Source organism: Bacillus rossius, chromosome 1 (genome assembly GCF_032445375.1).
Source record: "Bacillus rossius redtenbacheri isolate Brsri chromosome 1, Brsri_v3, whole genome shotgun sequence".
NCBI lineage: Eukaryota > Metazoa > Arthropoda > Insecta > Phasmatodea > Bacillidae > Bacillus > Bacillus rossius.
This window is the reverse complement of record NC_086330.1, coordinates 90,558,773-90,578,269: the sequence shown is the minus strand read 5'-3', so window position 1 is coordinate 90,578,269 and position 19,497 is coordinate 90,558,773. Positions and strand designations below refer to the sequence as shown.

At 32.7% G+C, this 19,497-nt stretch overlaps 1 protein-coding gene across 20 annotated transcripts in view; it reads right to left on the bottom strand.

Moving 5' to 3' along the window:
* Nucleotides 1-1,093: 1,093 nt before the first annotated feature.
* Nucleotides 1,094-19,497, bottom strand: part of LOC134539655 (MAGUK p55 subfamily member 7) — a 130,731-nt gene continuing 112,327 nt past the window's right edge. For 12 of the 20 annotated variants that reach the window (XM_063381845.1, XM_063381911.1, XM_063381875.1 and 9 more), the window contains one exon: nt 1,094-17,616. The gene's annotated coding sequence lies outside the window, so the exon portion shown is untranslated. The remainder of the gene's footprint in view (nt 17,617-19,497) is intronic. The other 8 variants (XM_063381918.1, XM_063381981.1, XM_063381859.1 and 5 more) reach the window with 1 other exon arrangement.

Sequence of the window (19,497 nt, the reverse complement as noted above, 5' to 3'; positions counted from 1 at the left end):
GCAGGGAAAGCCTGGTATGCTTAAATTTTTTTTTGGGCACAGGTTAGGTAAACCTGGGGTTCCATGGGATTTAGTCATGTTAGCTGCTGTGGGACATTTGAATTTCCAGGCTCCATAGTAAATTCAATGTTAATTTTTGTTTTCTTAAAATAATAAATTTTTTTTAAATTTTTTTTGAGATATTTGATTTGTAACAGTGAATACAGACCCCGAGGAATAAGAGTTGTCATGCTGTGAGAGGAGAAGGTGGTAGGCCTAAAGGGTACAGGCACCACAGAGGTTATTTGTATTGCATAATTTAAATATAAGGAAACTTGAGAATTTGAAATTTTGTTGTTGGGTTGTACACCCATAAGAAGAGTATAGGCAGAATTCTTTATTGTTATGAGATGTCTAATTTAATTGAAAAAGAAGAAAGTTTAAAGATGCAAATTATTATTGTAATAATTGAAAGAGATTAAGAGGTAGAGAGAAATAGGTAATAAATTTTAAGTAAGTAAGTACTAAAGTTTACAAATAGAAATTTAGTAACTAAGAATGAATAATAAGTTAAGTCTAGTGTAAAAGTTTATTGTGTTAAGTTAAGAGTCATAAGTAAATTTTTTTGAGAGAGAATGTCTTTGATAGGAAATAGTGGAAACTTATGGGAATTTTAGGGTAACATAAATAATGTAGGTAATGAATAATAAATAGATGGTAGGTCTTAAGTTAGGATTAACATTTGAAGCAGAATTTAATTAAGAAGAAGGAAAATAAATAGGCCTAATGAAAAGAACAAAAAAGGATTTTATGGTAAAGCATTTTTTTAATAATAAACAATGAATAATAATGTTGTTTCAGGGTAATGTGTACTAATAATACAATTTTTTTTAGGACCAAAGAACAGGAATTATGTAATTTAAATTAACATGTATTTTTGAAACTGTTACAGATACCTTAAGATGAGCTGAGCAGCAGTCCAGTTTACAAGATGACAAGAGTTCGAGAGACAAGATACCAGATCACTGAAACAAGAACCAAGACTGAAGATTCAAGAGAAGAGAAAGCTGGCAGCCATGGACTTACAAGTGAAGATTAATAAGGTCATGTAAAATTTTATTTTTTTTGGAGGACAGTAACTGGAGTTTTTTTGTTATAAACATTCTTTATAGAACTTTTTAAGTTATAATGTCAAAAAGAACTAATACACTAAGTTTAATTTTTAAAATTAATGTTCTTAATTTACAGAGGGATTAGTAGTTTTTTTAAAACCTTATTTAGGTTGGAATTTAAAGATAATAGTTTATTATAAATGTGTACGTACAGTTCAAGTTCACAGTACTGATAGGTAGGTCAGATGATCTTATTGATTTTGATGATTTGTTGTTTTGAGTTGATTTTTAAGTGTTGTGAATTAGACAATGAAATAGTTCTGAAAACTTAAATTATTTCAAGCTAAGAAATAGTAAATTTAATTGTAACTCGAAGGACACCAGAATTTACTTTTTTTTGAATTAGTAATGTTTGAAAATTTTATACTTTACAAGAAAGGTTATAAACAAACAGATCGGATGGAACAAGGATGCAGTAAATCACAATTTCATTTAGAATTATTGATTAGCTTTTGAGGTTATGAAGTAAAAGTAATTCTAATTTAAAAGTTTGAATAAAAAAAATGGTTTTTTTAATTTGTTTGAAATAGAAAGTTCAAAAGTTAATTAGTCATGATCTAGGTGGGTGATGGGGTGGGAATTGGCCACTCTTTTTCCCTATAACCTCCCTAACATGGCCTTCTATTAGATCTAACAGAAAAAAAAGAAGAAAAAGAAGACTTATTATTAGTTAGAATGTTTTTTCATGAAGATACCTGATGAACTTTTTTTTTATTGTTGGGGAGAATAGTAGCAAGATTAATCAGATGTTTTACTCAGAAGAAGAAGAAGAAGAAGAAGAAGATAAAGCAGTTTTATGACTCGACAAGCCAGAGATTGGTGTTTCCCCTCTGCGCTTCTATTGACTACGTTGTTTACTCTCATGGGATAGCTGGTTCGGCACCATGGAGAGAGATTGGTGGGCATTGTGGTTGCCCCCAGAAGAAAAGAAGAGTAGAAGAGGTTATGGGTGGGTCATGTGAAGTGACCTTCAACCCAGTTACTTCGTGGGGACTATTTGCTGTATAGAGAAGATCAAGACTCAAGAGTTAGGGAAAATCATTGGAGGTCATGTTTCCCTTCCTTAAGTTTTTCCTATCAAATTATTTGCCTGATTAGATTATGCTAAGGGTGGGATACTTTATGTTAGCAGTTGAATTAATTAATTTTATTTTTTTGTGTGTTTGCATCCTTGCCCATCGATTGCAGTTTAGTAGTTAGTTTTGTATTTGTCAGGCGTGATGGTAATGCCTGTTGATGATGTTTCAGAATTGTAATCTGTTCGTGATGAGGATGGCACAACTCCGAAGCAGATGTGGGGAGAAGTTGTGAGCTGCCCTGGAAGCCAGTCCAGTAGCTGTTGGAGTTGAGTGGTGTTTGCTGATGGCCAGCCCAGGGAGCTACTCTTCTCGACAACACTGACTTCGAGGAGTTGCACCAACCTTCACGAGATAAGAGTTTAATTAATTGAAACACTGTAAGGACACTTAATTTTTTTTGAAGAACGAAAGAAGTATGGTAATAAACGGAAACTGGAAAAAAAAATAATAATAATAATTATCAAGAATTTGCACATTGTTTAACGAATACTGAGAAACTAAGAACAGTAATTTAATTTGTAAAGAGAGCTTCACTAACAGAACAATTTTTTTTAGAATTGAGAACTCGAGCCTCTGAAGGTTCCTGTGAGAACAAACCAGATAAAAGTTTTACATTTTAATTTTATGAATACTTGTTGTTTTAAAATAAATCTTATGCAGAATCTAGATGTATGTTCAGACAGCAAGGAACTAAGAAAATTATTATTTTTGTGAAATGAGGAATTTATAGTTATGGTTTAATGGAAAAAGACAATTTGTAATTTTGAGGTAGCTCGATGGGGCTCGAGCTCTGTGAGGGGTGGGTTATGTCGCGGTTCGAAATTTTGCAGGGTTGTTGAAATCAAATTTAGGGACTTAACTGACGGGACTCTGGGCTGGCTGCTCTGTTCACTCGACAGCGCAAGTGGCGTAACCATGTAATTGGGGCACGGGGCCGGCGCGGCGCGCTGCGGACTTGCAGAATTTTGTTTGTTTGTTTGGCCGCGCGCTGGCGCAGCCACGGGCCGCAGTTACTGGGGCGCGCTGTCGTAACAAGCCGCGCGGTGTGGCCTGCACATCGGGGTAGAGGGGGGTAGTCTTCCCAGATGTTCTAGTTAGTTGTTTAGTAAATTTGGCTTCAATAACGAGCGGGTGTTATGCTAGGCGCGGCAGGGCGCGCGAATTTAAGCGCAAGTGATTGGTGACTCGGGGCTCACTCAGGCGGAGGCTATGCGTCTCCCCTGTGGCCACGAGTTGTTAGTTCGTTCGTGATGTAGGAATTCAGGCTCACTCTGGCGGAAGCTATGGCCGACGCCAGAGGCCACGAGTCGTTTAATTCGTAATGTAGTTTAAGTTAGGTCATAATGTAGTCATCTTCAAGCTTTCGGGCGGAGGCAATGGCCCTCGTCACTAGTCGTGTAGTTATAATTTTTAAAATGTAATGTTCGTTCGGATTTTAAGGGCAGGAGAGGCCCCTACGTTAGTTTTAAGTAATCGATCAAGAAAGGCTTTTCGGAAAATGTGAGTATGGACTTATCTTTGTTTTAATTTTAAGTATTAATTATGATTTGAGGTATTCGGAAGGACTAGGGAAGTGTTTAGTGAAGTTCTCTCATTCTCTCTCTTGTAAGGTCGTTCAATCGTTAAGGAAGTAAAGAAGAGTATTGTTTTAAATTTTATCCCGATGTGTAAATGTTCGTCAAGAATGATGTTGATTATTTGACGTTAAGAATAAAATAATTTTAATTTAGTATTATGTTATTTTGCAAAATCTCCTTAGTTCAGCTCTCACCAGACATCCTGTACGGGATGACGAACCTATGATCCTAGGTACAGTAAAGTATTTTATGAAGTTAAGACTATTTGATGCCAAGCGAGTTGTTTCTATGTAAAGAGCTACGATTCTCTCCCCCCTCTGAAAGTGAGACGTGACAATATAATGGAACGGTTTGATCTACTGTGTCTTTTTAGATAAATACGCCAGTCTTTAAAGAAATATGCACTGCATATGCATTGTGTCTGAGTTATAGAATGCAATACCTTATACCAAAATATTTGAGAACTATAAAATTTGTTTCCGCAATCATTGTTCAATCTAGAAACATATTGATATACTTTAACGTTGAATACAGACAAAAATCTAAGAGAGTTTACACCGATATAAGTTATTTTTATGCGTATGACTGAGTACATGTGATAGATATATATAAGTATCGGCATGTGTATGAAGCAACAAGAAATATAATCGAGAAAGGATATTAAATGGCAGCCATATTATTCGCTGTGAAAGTACACCGTTGCTTAGCATGAACACGTGAAGCTACGCTTCGTGCTGGCACAAAAAGCCTGGCAGACACCAGGGGAATACGACACCAGGCGAATACGACCCGGCGAGGAGTGAGTTCTGGTTGTGATATCCCATCTGTTTCTTCTGCCCCCTCCGTCCTACCTGCTGCCAGCCTACAAACAGTTAGCTAAACCCCCGCTTGGAGCGACAGGGGCGACATTCTTACGCGCGTCGACCTCCCGCTGTTCAGAAGCCAAGTAACACAACCTCCCCCTTCGAAGGCCCTCAGGCGACTGAGCGCTCAGCGGCGAGACCCAGAGTCTTATACAGTGCTCTTAGGGTGTTTAGTGATTAGTTTTTATGCTATTTTGAGTGATGTATCAGTTTGAAGTCATTCGGAAGTGGGGACGTTTTTTGGACCACTGGAACACCCTTGAGTTCCTGAATAAAGCATAAAATATTAATATTATTTTTAACATTCATAACATTTCAACAAAATTTCCATGGAAGGGAATCAAAGTTCTTCCTGAAGGAAAAACTACATCTACAAATATCACGTTGAATTGATGAAAACCAATTTTAAACAGAATTACAAAATAATACTATTTGTGATTTCTGTAAAATGATCTGTCTACACATTCATAAAATTAAACAATTGAAAACATCAGATATTTCTAGGTTGAACGTAATTAAAATAAACTTACTACAATAATTATTTAATTGCCAAACTTTCTGACATTTTACCTAATCAAATTTAATGATGGATGCAGCAGCTAACTCGGTTTAAATTCACAAAATGTATGCAACACACTTGGTCAACACACAAGGCAAGGCTGGCAACTTAACACCAAAATTTTCAGAACTGTTTGATACAAATGATCTGTTCGGGAAAGTTGTCCACAATGACACATCCTATGACTGCTTAAAGAATTCAAAATTCTAATTGTAATATAAAAAATGCACAAAAGTTATATTCTTTTAAACTTTTGCATATTTTTCATCAACCAAACATTTAATTTTTTTAATGAGGTGTGAAAAATGTGCTAAGTTTCATTCTAAATACTGCAACGTAAAACACAGTGCTAAACACACAATTTTTTTTATTTAAAACAATATTAGTTAAACAGTTGCAGATTTTATACTTCTCACACTTTCCACGCCAAAAACAGCACTGCACTTGGTGTCTAATGAAAAGCTAAAGAACACGTATTTCCAATTTCTAATACAATGTGAAATTCAAATTCAAATTAAAAATTATTACATTAGTAAGCTAACACACAAGTGTAATGCAAATGTGCAAAACAGTTATAATTTAAAACTTAACATTCAACCTGCTTTATAACATATACCAGGTAAAATTTACATGAAAACCAATACGTAATCGTGTGTACAAAATTCAAACCAAAAGAATGTCTCCTTTTCCCTTCCATTAAACAGTTAAAATATTCCGTTTGTTGGTTTCCTTGTAACTGATTCAAGTTGCATCAAATTATAAATTTAGGAAAATTTGACGTAAGCATTTAATACGTGGTTCATTTTCTGGGGTATTGCATAAGTTCTAACTAAATGACATGGAGTGAAATTGGGCAAAATTTACAACTGATAATCTTTATAAATATATATAAATAATATGTTAACATAATTACTGGCACATGTTAAGCTGCAAAGGGTCAAGATTTTTCAAATTTCATTACTTGCCAAGATGAAATTTCAAACAAATTTTTATGTTTTATCCTGCTGGCACAAGGCAGTTACATTTCAAACAATCACATGCCTAGAAATAATTGAATGACGTTCACAAAACCTGTGGATACACAGAACACACGTGTACCATATCAGCATCTACAGAAAATTAAACTGGTTAAATTAGATCAGGCAAACCACACACACTGAATAAATACTGTCGCACTGTAAAACCAAACACTTCCCAGTGAAGTTTACCCATATTTTTTCAACAAATAAACACAGGAATATAATGTCTATGCTAAACAGAAGGGAACAAGCAACATTAAAAATGATTGCATGCCATCCCTAAAAAGAAAATACACACTTGTAACTGTATAATGTAATATACAATTCATTAACTGCAAACATTACATACACTAAAACATATAAATCATGACAATTTACATTGCGAGGAAATCAGAATAGTCCAAAAACATGCAGTTTAGAGGAAATGTTTTCTTTAACTTTTTATATCCACGTATATACAAGAAGGGGCCAGTCAAATCATATAGCTCTCAAATGCCGTCTATTAGCTAGGGACAAGATTATGTGGAGAATTGCGATAAAACCGAAATCACACAGAAAAGCATGTCAATACATCTTAATACAAGTTAATACAGCAAAAAGCCCGAAATGCCACCTAAATCACAAAAACTGATTTCTTTTAATAAATTTAACTCTAGGAATGTAACATATTTAGCACAACGGTTGTACCAAATTGATATAATAAAGTTTTTTTTAAATTTTTTTTATCTTTAACTTTTATAATTAACTCATTTTTATGTTACAACATTGGTACTTTCTCCAAATACAATTACTTGCAGATTTATTTAATTGCTCCGATTAGTTATAAATGCTTATTACTAATTATTATATTGTAAAAGAGCACCATGTGTAAGCTGCAATAAACATTTTTGGTGAATTAGGTATTATGAAACCTGTAAGTGTCAAGTTTTATTTAATAATATGCTATATTTAAGAATAAACAGAGTTCATAAAAAAATAAAAACAATGCACCAAAATCACCTGTTTTATAAACGAAAAGAACATAAATATAAAACCATAACATCTTGTCCTCACTAATAGCACAAAGATTTGAAGAAACACACAAAAGGAAGAAAAAAATTCATAAATTCAATCACTAAAACTTCTGTAGTTGACTAGGTCTATATTATTTTCCTTTGAAACTATCAAAGAAAAGTTTGTGTTTGCCCAAGCTACAGTGATCTCAGAATTAATGTATTGCACTGCAGAAAATATGAGTAAAATAAATAAAGATTAAGTTAATTTTTAAAAATAAAATCTAAAGGGTTGAATACTTCTTCAAAACTTTAGTTTCTGTATTGACTCTTGGGATCTACATTCAGATTGGACGGGTGGATGTGAAGCAATATTTAAGGATTGAATTAGAGGAAAATGAGATATGAATGTTACGAACCAGCATTTTATATAGGTACAGTATATAGTTGAACCTCATTATAAAATATACATACATTGCTCTAAGTATTTATCTTCAGATCTCTACAACATGTTTTACATTAAGTAAAAGTTTAACGTTAAGTATTCATCATTAAGGAAAAAGACTGTTGTTTTCAACTATTTGGTCAATATTCATTGTTTGGGACTCCTATCTTTATAAATTGGCAATCCTACATTATAAAGACATTCAAAATTCTCCCCGAGGTTAAGTTTTCTGCCATGAAGTTAATCCAAGGTAAGTTACGTAGTAAATGAAGCTTCACATACTCTTCTGGTTTTAAACAGACGTAACTTTTTGTAAATCTCTAACATACGTTGTAATAAAATTTGACAGTGTTATCATTGATAAATTAACCTATGAATATGTTTAACAAAGTAATCCCCTCAAATTTTCAAGCAGTCAACTCATCAAACTAAAGCACACTAAATAACTGTGAACGAAGACTTTGTTGAAATAAATACACACACATCCACACTGAGATCACTGCTCTAAGGCTAGCTTGCATAGTCAAGTAAAATAACATCAACTAACTGACTATCCTAGAATAGTTAGTTATTTTCAGCTGTTCTTTAGCTGTTTATTGCAAAGTTTAACCTCAAGTTATTATCTCACGGTAAATACAAAAATAATAAAAAACTGCAAAAAAATAACAAATTATGAATAATTATACTCAGAGCCTTAAATTTTGAGACCGAGAACACAATCTTATCTAATCCAAACTGGTACATACTTTTAGATTTCCTTTAGGTAGAAACTCACATGGAACTTTTTTATTGGTGCCTGGTTGACCATGATCTGCTGGTTAAGCATTTGCTACCGATTGTATCATGTCAATGCTATTTGTAAATAAAGTGAATAATACCAACACTCAGTGAAGGAAAAAAAAATCAAACACTTCCTCTGCTTCCTGCACACATCCAATAAACTAAAGACAAAAAATTTAAATACTTAATCAGTACACAAACAGTAGTTGCACAAAATATTTGGCAGAAAAAAATTTTGATATCTAAAGCTTAATGTGTTTCCTATAGTTATTTTTACAAAATGAACAAGCAAAAACCTTTTGAAATACTAAATTAAAGAAACTCACTTTTTTTAAATGCTATAAATATACATAAATAATAAGTAAATAAAGTGGAAATAGTTAAAAGAAAATATTCATACGAAAGAAAAACAATATAGTAATGTGATAGGATATATTTTGGTTTACACACATCCCAAAATGTAAAATATAAAAATTCTATAAAAATTATACATTCATAAATAAGGAACAAAAATTCATAGAAACATAAATGTAAAAAAACAAAAAAAAAAAATCCTGCAGACTTTTAATCTGCAGAAGCTACAATAGTATTTGGTTTATAAGGGCTAAATAAAAAAATCTCTAAACAATCTTGGCAATGAATACTTTAACACTTCTTTATGGGGTTACTTTTACAACGGCAGTTCCAGACTTTCCTAAGGCTAACGTGGATGACATTTTGTTAATGTTACAAATTATTGGTGCCCCACAACAAAGAAAAGTTAATTTAAATTCTTTAATTTTACAACTATATATATATAAACACTTATCCAACATTCTTCTCGAACTCTCGTGGTCTTTTTTTTTATGTACTTGAGCCAATGGCAAATGTTGGTGAAGGCACTAATGCCAATTTAATAACTTTTATTCAATCTATATATTTTTCTTCATGCAACATAAAAATTAATGAATAATTATTGTACAATATCATCAACCAAAAAAAGAGATTTTTAATTACGATATAAGACAAAAAAAAATGCAAGATTGCTGCTTTCATACTCTCAATATACTAGTGTGTAGAAGAGTCAAACCTCATATTACTGGCCACATATTGCCATACTGGCTGTGTATTTCATAGCAAGGAATCGTGAGTTTCTTTGATAGTATTAAGGTACTTATTAAGAGCATGAGAAAAAATTGCAATGATAATTAATAAATAAGGGAAAGCTTATATGGTGACTTGTAATAAAACCGAAATAATGCCGAAAAGCATGTCAATGCACAATATTCCACAGAAATGTAAGTTACTACACCATATAGCACGGAAATGCTATCACTACCATGAAATTAATCAGCATTTTTTTTTATCAAAACTTCACTCAAATCACAAAACTGTAACAGGGTGGCCAGCCAACCGGGAAATCGGGAAATGCGGGAAATAGCCAGGATTTCTTAAAAAAAGAATACCTGGAATCAACCAGGAATTTTTTTTATGAAGTAACGATCGCAATAACATACGGTTGTTAGAAATATAAATATATATCAATAAACCCGAGGTTGGCCGAAAGTGAATATTCGGTCGTGTTCGGGCAGGAACAGAACTTGATGTACATCTTAGGCTTCCCGTTAAAAGCCTATTATGGAGAAACTTGGACGTGAGCACGTTGACCACCCGTCGAAGCACGACAGTATGCTCGTGTGCTATATTTTGTGAAAGTTAATTTGTTCATATTGCATTTAAAAACTTTTGTAGTACGTAAGAAAACGTTAACAATTCAGACTTCCATACTTATTATGTTTCTGTATTCAAAAGCAACAGCATTTTGGCTGAAAATGTTGTTTTAGGGTGGTAGTAATTTCTCGCACGGCATGTTGGTAGCACTAGTTTTGTGTGTGTGTGTGTGTGTGTGTGTGTGTGTGTGTGTGTGTGTGTATATATATATATATATTTTTTTTTTTTTCTATGCGCTCATGTTGTTGCGTCACGGTATCACGGATACTTTTCTCGAGTTTTTTAAAAGTTTAGTTGTGCGGGACGTTGTTTTGAATTTTTTAATCTAACATGTAATTTGCACAGACTATCAAAATGTCAAAGAGTTCGGTCACCACATACAATGACAAATATACGGAAGAGTTTGAATGGGTGGAGAAAGATCCAAAGTGCAGGACAAACGCCATTTGCAATTTGTGTAATGTTAAAATCAATATTGGTAGCATGGGAAGAACAGCATTAGCCAGCCACGCAAGAGGGGCAAAACACGTGCGTTTCATGTCAAGTAAGAAAAATAATTTTCCACTGGATTATTTTGTGAAGAAAAGAGAAACACATGTGATTTCTACAACAGCAGGTAGTTCGTCTGTGCCATGTCCAAGTACATCAGATGCGTCACAATCAAATCCAGAAGTTTCAGGTATGACAAAATATTTGCTTAATGAAGATGCGGCAAAAGCGAAAATTGTATGGTGTATAGCAACTGTAATGAATCACTTATCATTTCGTAGTGCTGTATCTCTGGCATCATCACTGCCCCTCATGTTTCCTGACAGTAGTGTTGCCAGTAAAATGCAGATGCAAAGAACTAAATTAGCTTATACAATCATTCATGGTATTGCACCATATTTCAGAGATAAACATACGAACTCCCTCGAAGTATGTGACCACATAGTTATTGCATTTGACGAGAGTTTAAATAAAGTTTCTCAAAGGCAGCAGATGGATATTCATGTGGAATTTTGGAATGAAACTAAATCTGAGGTTACTAGCAGATACTTAACTTCTGCATTCCTGAATCGTACATGTGCCAGTGATCTGTTGAATTCTCTTCAGGAATTAGTGGGATCTCAGCTTCTTAAAAAAACGATACAAATTTCGATGGATGGTCCTAATGTTAACTTAAAAGTTGTTAGAGATCTTGAAGCTGCTTTGCATGATGGGAGTGCAGATGCACCACATTTACTTAATTTGGGTACATGTGGCCTGCATACATTACATAATGCATTTAGGGTTGGATTTGCTGCAACTGGCTGGAAGCTAGTACAGTTTTTGCGTGCTCTATACAATTTGTTCAAAAACTCTCCTTCCAGAAGAGGAGATTTCATTTGGTACTCAAAGTCAAATAGATTCCCCTTGAAATTTTGTGCGGTTAGGTGGGTGGAAAATGTTAAAGTCGCTTCCAGAGCTCAGGAAATACTACCAGATTTGGTTACATATGTTGATGGGATAACCAAAGAGAAAAAAGTCCCTAATTGTGAAAGTTTCAAAATTGTATCAGAGTTATTACAAGACAAATTATTAGGGCCAAAGCTGGCTTTCTTCAGTGCTATGGCTACTGAAGTGGAACCCTTTTTAAAGGAATTCCAAAGTGATGTTCCATTGGTTCCTTTCCTTCACAGTGCTCTCCATTCAATGTTAAAATCAATCATGGAAAGATTTGTAAAAGAAGATGTGCTTAAGAAGAAAGGGCTTTCAAAGATTGATTTGTCAACCAGTGAAACCCTTATCCCTGCAATGAATATTGATTTGGGTTTTGCTACAAGAGATGCTTTAAGGAAATTGAAATCTCATGTGAAAGACATAGACTTACTTCTCTTCAAACAAGATTGTGCAAAATTTTACAAACACTTTGCTATCAAGATTCTCTTAAAGTCACCTCTGGCATACAAATTAGCTAAGTCTGTAACCTGTCTGGATCCACTCGTCATTGCTAGTAGTAGTGCATTGGCACAACAGAGAATGGTCAACCTTCTTGAAACACTTGTTGAAAAAGGATGGATCAGTGGATTATTTGCAGAGAAAGTAAAAAAGTGACTTCCAAAAAATCTGTAATTTGCCAAAAATTCAAGAATGTGTTAAATCATACACAAGAAGTAATTCACGTTTGGACCATTTCTGGATGACAGCAGTTGGATTGAGTGAGCTCTTTCCAAATTTTATGTCACTTGTAAAAATTGTGCTTATCTTATCTCACGGTAATGCATCTGTAGAGAGGGGCTTTTCAATTAATGCTGATTGTGTTGTAGAAAATCAGCTTGAAGAAAGCTTAATAGCTTTGCGACAAGTGTATGACTATGTGTCAGTTCTGGGCAGTATAAATAATCTTCTGATACATAAAAGTCTTATCCATTCTTGTAAAAATGCTCATTCAAGATACAAAGAACATTTAGAACTGAAGAAAAAAAGAACGCAAGAAGAAATTACCAATGCTCAAATCAAGAAACAAAAGGTTTTGGAGATCAAGGAACTGGAGGCAAAAAAGGCCAAACTACTTGCTGATGCAGCAAATATGGCTGCATTAATTGAAGTGGAAATTGCAATGAAAAAACAGTAAAAGGTATGCATATTTTGTGTAAATATGTTGAGTTCGGCAAATATTAAATTGTTTTAATGGTTGTGTTATATATAGGGCTACTCATTATCTAATTAATTGTAATACCTAGGCTATACAGTACTGTTGTTTAATTTTGGTGACGTGAAGATTATAATTTTTTTTGTGGTAGGTTTTGTTTTAAGCAAGTTCATTGATTTAATTTTTAAACCTATAATTAAGTTGTCTATTGTTTAACGCCAATAAAACATCATATTGGGCGTGCTGTGTGTAACAAAAATGTGAATTGTATGCAAATATGTATTGATAAAAAACCACCCTTGAAAAAACCTGGAAAAAACCAGGAATTTTATTATCCCAGAAGAGTGGCCACCCTGTAGTAATAATATATTAAATTCAGTGAATGTAATTTTTTAGCATGAAAATTTTATAAAGATAAATGTACTAAGTAGATTGGAAAAATGTTTTACTCTTTTGATTGTACAACTGTTATTAGCAACATATTTTTACATAATCATGTTGGTACATATTAAAAAAATATATATATTTATTTATTATTCCGAGTGCATCATCTACCAGTCAAAATAACACTGTTTTGGTGAAATAAGTAACATAAAACATTTATATAGCTTATATGTTCAATAATATGCTATCTTTATTAATAAACAGAATCAATAATAAACAGCAAAATTAAAAATTTTGAAAAAACCCACGACAGATGTAAACATTGTAATCAAAAATTAAATAAATTTTTTTAAAAACCCAGACTAAAAGGAAGTAAAGAAAGATAAAATTTTTAAAAAGGTTGATCTTTTGCAAACAACTTTGCAAAATATGCTTATAAACAACTAATTATGACTTTTCTTATGCTTCCAACCTTTCTGTACCTATTTGTTTCTCGAAGAGATAGACACAGGTATAATATCAAATATAGGTACTACACATATTCACCTACCTATTAATGTAATGACAAATCCAAGAAAATCCACTGGGGCTGCCATTGCCATCTGTTCCCAATTTCAATGAAAATATAGAAGTATAGAAAAGCTATTATGTGTTTCGTAGAGATGCAACAATTTATGTCAATTAAATTCTTAATTTATTTATGTACCCAACGCAATTTTCAAGTAGTCACAAACTCACAAAACTGAAACATTTTAGTTCATTTTGTCCAAAAAAAAACATTAAAATCAAAACAATAAAACAAAACTTGTATAGGTAAGTGAAATGGCTCTTAATCTCTAGTTGTAATGAAACACCTTCAATAAATCTTGAGCAGCCTGTCAATCGTGAATCAACACCTGAAGCTCTAAGTTATGTTTGCTGGCCCAGCGGGCAGCATACTTAAAGTAATGTTACTTTTTTGTCACCACCTGAAAGCACTGAATGTACAGCATAACTGATGTCAGCTGTCAACTATAGATTGTATGTTCATCAGATGCTCTGAGACATAAGATGTGCAAGTCAAGAAAGAGCTTACTTTACTGCATCCTAATTTCTGTGCCTCGACACTTAACTTAAAACTAAATTTCAGATCTTTCAGAATTAAAGAAAAAAAAAAAAAGGTAAATACAATAATAAAACAGTTTCTAGCAGCTAAGAAAGCAAAAGCAGTCTTACCAAAACATCTTTCAAGATTTTGTAAATTACAATTTTACAAGTGTGCAAGTTTGATTTGTGACAATTTATATTTAATAAGTATGAGGAAGATTTTTCAATATTGATGCAGTTACAAGCTGCCAGCTTAGCAAATTCACATTTTAAATTTGCCTTTTTCTCCTGAATCTTCAGAACTTTATCAGAACCAAGTGCCAGGTAAATTTAGTTTTTTTTAAGCCATAAAGAAAAACATTACTGAGAATAGAGATGTGCTGATACGGATCAACCAAAACTGATTTTTACGAGTTTTAATTAAATCTGCATTTCTGCTGATTCAAATTATGCTTGTTAATTTTCAGACAATATTAGTATTTAAAAATAAAAGTGTCTGCCATGACTAAAAATCCATGAGTACCCTTTTCACATTTCGTAGTACTACATATTTTGAACTCACATTATTTCTTAGCTTCATGTGCGAGCCTTAGAAACCAAATTTAAACATCATTGTTTTAATAAAGTTTTTGTATTTAATATATTGTAAATAAATATATCACCATGGTAAAGTTAGTTAGGAACAAAAACTTTATTTAGAGCATGACTGCCACCACAAACATAGGAAAATACGAACTATGTACTTGAAATACAAAGAAATGTTCAAAATATCATGACGGTGACATTTTTAAATTAAATACATCAAGTTTTCAAAATTGAATTTTGAAAAAATATTAAATAATATAAGGCTTCACAAAATGTAATTATTTCTACGGTTTCTCGTGCAAAGTAACCAGATGAAACACATTGCCATATAAATGTTTGGTAGTGAATTTTTGCAACCACACACGTTAATTTGGTATTACTTGAATTGCCAATTTTGAATAGTAAACATGTACAAAGTCTAGCAATCTTGCACATTTTAAATTCTCTTTTAAACTTCCTATTTTTGAATCAATATATTTCATAGTTAACTATTATTAAATTATAACATTTTTTTTATAGTTACATATTAAAATTATAAAAAATTATTCAGCCTCCATTTGTAAACTTATGTTTTATTAAGCAACTAATGGGTCAGCAACAAGCTTTTTAATATATATATATATATATATATATATATATATATATATATATATATTTGCTTTGTTGACTAGACTTAACAAATTATGCAGTTACGGATATAAGTTTTACAGAAGTTGAAGCAAATAAATAAGTAATTTCTGTACAACAGAAATTATGTCTTTCTGCTGCAAAGTACCTGTGTGTACCTGCTACTAGTTTTACACATGAGAAACTTATCAGCACATGAGAAATTTATATGGCATTAAAAGACATTCATTGAAAAATTAATAATGTTTTTTTTTAAATAAGAATTTAGAAGTTCTGTAATAGGTGCTAGTTTGGCTAAACGTTTTCTATAGTGAAACAATGTATGGCTATGTAAATTTGTGTTGCAATATTTTATTGCAAAATGTTAAATGACAGGAAACTTCAGGCAAGCACTCAGTTTTGTATATTTATATTACTGCTGGTTTAAAAAAAGAAATCCCATTAAATTATTCTTGGTTATCATTTTAACAAACATTTGCTTACTAAAACTAAAATACATGTGCATTTGCACATAATGTTTTTCTAAGAATGAAACATTATGGGTAATTTGACAAATTTTAAAAAATGTTTTAACCAAAATGTGATTTCTCCCGTATCGATTCAGAATCAATGAATCGGAAACAGTTAAATAGGTATATTGGCGTATCAGCATAACAGCCAAATTATATGAATCTGTACAGCTCTAGCTGAGAATCAACCAATTATAAGAAAATGCCTTTATTAAATTTACATTAAATTAAAATTTCACCAACATTTTCCCATTGATATTCATTCATCATCAATTCACAATTCAAAAGAGCAATGGCTGCAACAAATATACAGTAATAAGCCTTTCCATCTTACTTTGAATTATAATTTACATAATTGGATACTAGATAGAATTTAAACTATAATAACAATCTTTCCAAGTTTGTGAAATGAACACACAATGACATAAGGCAGAAAATTTTTTTTTTATAGCTACAAAGCTCACAAGTCACAATTAAAAAAAAAACTCTTTATTTCAGGTAAGAATGAAAAGTCAAGTCACTTGTGTGTGGGCAACTCCATCAAACAAAATTGTGGTTAACAGATTACACACCATCTTATTCCACTTTAAAATAAAATAATTCTCCAATTAATCACCTAACACTACATTTGACTAAAGACTAATGCAAGAAAAGGCGAACTGTCTCTCTGTCTGTCTCCCTCTCTCTCTCTCTCTCTCTCTCTCTCTCTCTCTCACTGTCTCTCATTCTGTCTTTTTTTTACTTTTTTTTTTGGTGGTGGGGGGGGGGGGGGGAAGGGAGGGAAGAGCCTGAATAGAGGAATAAGAAGGGGAAGAGGGATAACTCGCAAACATAAAACACTATCTACTATCATAATCATAACACAAAACAGTTATTAACGTCTTCTATTCTGTTGTGAAGCCAACCACAACAGCATTTTTGGCAGATATTTGTATCCACTTTAGTTAAAAACATCGGCAAGAAGAAAACAAAACTGTATTAATACTCATTTATTTACCCTCACTCATTCTAACTTAACGGGAAGCCTTGGCAGTGATTTGGTCTTAGCTTGCAACCACAGAGAGATACTAATTGCTACACAAGCTGTGGCAACAACATGCAGCTTGAGACGTAATGGTTGTGGAAGAGATGACAATCTTGATCCCAATAAAAAATTTTTTCTGTGAAAACATGGAGACACACACAAGTTCACCCATTAAAGGTACATTGAACATGCAAGATTTGAGAAAAAAAAAGTCCACATATGCAAGAAAACCCACATAATGGCAATAATTTCAGAATCGTCCAAAAGCGTATAAATGTTAGTTCACATGGACTAGGAACTGTCAACATAAATGTAGTCCACTTACTAAAACTAGATGATGTTAATAGAAAAAGGCTCTTGTTTTCATCACAGGTTTAGACACACACAAACACACAAAAGAGGGTCTCTCATTTTGCACAGCAACAAATCATTAGCGGGCTTCCTTTGACCATTTCATCTCAACATGCTATCTGAGACTGGTGGTAACAAGATGAGGGTAGGTACAGCTTCTGTGCAGTTATAACAAGTACCCACTGTCTGAGGATGCATTTTCCTACTACCCTTTATGGTTCAATCATCATAGTTGAATGCTAATAATATAAGGGCTTCCATCTGAAAAAAATAAAAAATAAATAAAATGTGAGCGAGTCTTTCAGTACTCACCAGTGACGTGTAACATCTAACCTCGCAAATTGTATTTTCAACTACATTTCTGGACGTGAATCACGCTTAGTTTACGTACTTCCCATTAGAATTAGCTGCCAAAGAAGCTACGTTGAATATTGAATCATTCTATTCGCAGACCTAGATTCAAAACAACATAATGAAATGGATCCAATAAAAGTGAAAAAGACGTGAAAAAATATGAAACCACAACTTTGGACCTGATTTTTGAGAAGGAATTAGGGACGTGCGAGTACCCGATATTTTCGGGTATGGTTCGAATCCACAATTACCCGAATCCGGAATCGTTGTACGTACATGGATTCAAACAGTATTACGAATATTCACAAAAGTTATAAATTAATTTAATACGACTCAAAAATACTAGCAGTGAAAAATAAAATTAGGTTACTATTACGTAAGTATTTATAATATGATGTATCAAAGAAAGATATGTAAATTAAATAATTAACACAGTAACATTAAAATAATTTCGAGATTTCGAGAGCTTAAACTATAATTACGAATTTCGTCGTATAGCAAACTATAAACTAAAAACAATTACATACCTACAAGAAAAATCATCTTGGTTATTTATTGGAGAAAAAATGGTTTCGTTTGCTGAAATGTTTATAAAACTGAGATTTCCCTGTGGCATGCAGTTTATTACGTTTGAGTTGGAGAATCGAATATGTTTTGGTTTTCATATTTTAAAGTGTTTATTATTAATTAATTTTACATTATTATAAACATTTCAATCTCAGTGAAATAAATAATTGCCAGTAGTAACAGTTAGAAAAAAGAGAACACACATTATTTTTAAATTAATCAGTTATTTTTAATTATTCTGTGCTTAATATTTGGAATCGGATTCATATCTCAAATATTGCCAGGGATTTAAATCGGATTCGAACCGAACTGAAAATCAAGCATTCGTACATCCCTAGAAGGAAATTCATTAAAATACTGCTTATTTTTAAAATTCATTAAACAGTTAATACTATGAAGTTTCCCTTTAGCTTTGTGAACATTGGTTCGCACCATTCGCCACCGATGGCAGCACCACTATTACACTTTTCCGTTCCAAGCAGCTTTCGCTCCATCAACAAGAGCCAAGATGTTACACATCAAAAAATTGGCAAAACTACACAAGGTCACAAACTCCTCACATAAAATCTAAGTTTTAAAGTTCTGTATACCGAATTTTATCGCATGATCGTCGCACATTTTATACTAAAATCAAGTTTGAAAAGTAGGGGTGGAACGATTATGTGAAAAAAGCATTATTTGTTAGGTAAAGTTATTCATAAAAACACAACCTAATCAAGGAAAGTACGTTCATTTAAAAAGTAAAGTATACAAAAGAACGCCAAACAATTAAAATTAATAAGTCTTGCAACAAAAATTTTTTGTTCTACTTTAAATAGAAAAACAAAAACTGTGATGTGAACGTGAGTCGGAGTGCATAACTACCGTAGTACACACCACAAGAAAGCATGGGCTATCAAATATAGTAAACTCAGCACTGGATAGAGCGTGTGCAAAGCATGCAATCGGTGAGCTATCTGTATCGATATTCGACTACATGAGTGCGCTCTATACGGCAATGAACATAACCTAACATGAATGATGCCAACTAGCGCTGGCTACATTTTTATAAGCGGTACACAGCGGCGACAAAGACAAAAAGGTCAAAGTTATAACGTTTGAAAACATCTTTAAAAGAAAATTTACACATCAGACAACTTAGTATTTCTGTTAATTAAATAAGTAAGTGGTAACATCCAAATGAATATTAGATTTCACCTTTAAAATACATTGTTTTATACG